Source organism: Bubalus kerabau, chromosome 8, assembly GCF_029407905.1.
Source record: "Bubalus kerabau isolate K-KA32 ecotype Philippines breed swamp buffalo chromosome 8, PCC_UOA_SB_1v2, whole genome shotgun sequence".
In the NCBI taxonomy this organism is placed as follows: domain Eukaryota; kingdom Metazoa; phylum Chordata; class Mammalia; order Artiodactyla; family Bovidae; genus Bubalus; species Bubalus kerabau.
Genome location: NC_073631.1, coordinates 92,590,207 through 92,591,406, shown reverse-complemented (window position 1 = coordinate 92,591,406; position 1,200 = coordinate 92,590,207). Strand labels below are relative to the sequence as shown.

The 1,200-nt window shown below is 33.1% G+C and overlaps 1 non-coding gene across 1 annotated transcript; it reads left to right on the top strand.

The window, feature by feature from the left end:
- The first annotated feature begins 679 nt into the window (after positions 1-679).
- Positions 680-786, top strand: LOC129659766 (U6 spliceosomal RNA). Its single transcript, XR_008718235.1, has one exon. It is a non-coding gene; the product is annotated as a U6 spliceosomal RNA (small nuclear RNA).
- Positions 787-1,200: the final 414 nt, after the last annotated feature.

The window sequence follows — 1,200 nt, the reverse complement described above, 5'->3', positions numbered from 1 at the left end:
AATATAGGAATGGTATATTTTATGTCTTTCAATAACAGAAAATAACTCTTGGTTGCCTTCAGAACTTCATGACAAATTGACAGGAAATAAAATTCTTAGATAAATTTACCTTTTGTTTTAATATCGGGTATGTAATTACTTCACTAATAAATTCTTCTCCATAATCTTATGAAGTCCATGATAGTAGTGACTGTGATTATTTTATCTTATTTTTCACCTAAGTTTGTATCTGATATAGAATTAAGTGTAAAATAAATACATTTTAAATTAATAAATGAGCAAATAAGTAATGCAAAGAAATACAGAAAGCCCCTATCTTTATTACTTCATTTTCTTCTAGCATTTACCATTTGAGAAAAGATATCTAAGGAATGGCAAGCTGTGCTCTGTAGAAAATAATCTGTATGTTCTAAGTTCATGTTTACAGGATTTTTAAATCCTCCTTTGAATTTGGTAAAAATATGTCTCTGTGTGAGATTTTTATAGTCTGTAGCATAGGACCACTTTTAGTTGAAACTATTTGGATTCAACATTTAAATACCATACCTTTTTTAAAATGCAAGTATGTCAATCAGTAGTGCAAGATCTTGGGCAAAAATGTGAAGACATTAATAACTAACACAGAGTACTCCCCTTGTACCAGATACTCTTTCAAGGTTTCCATAAAAAAAAAAAAAAAGTGCTCGCTTCGGCAGCACATATACTAAAATTGGAACGATACAGAGAAGATTAGCATGGCCACTGCGCAAGGATGACACGCAAATTTGTGAAGCATTCCATATTTTTAAAAGAGACACTGATGTATAGAACAGTCTTATGGACTCTGTGGGAGAGGGAGAGGGTGGGAAGATTTGGGAGAATGGCATTGAAACATGTAAAATATCATGTATGAAATGAGCTGCCAGTCCAGGTTCGATGCACAATACTGGATGCTTGGGACTGGTGCACTGGGACGACCCAGAGGGATGGAATGGGGAGGGAGGAGGGAGGAGGGTTCAGGATGGGGAACACATGTATACCTGTGGTGGATTCATTTTGATATTTGGCAAAACTAATACAGTTATGTAAAGTTTAAAAATAAAATTAAATTAAAAAAAAATAAAATAAAATTAAAAAAAAAAAAAAAAACCATTTATCCCAAATTAACTCTCTGAAGGTGGGTTAATTATACAGGTGAGGCATCTGAGATAACAAAGGTTA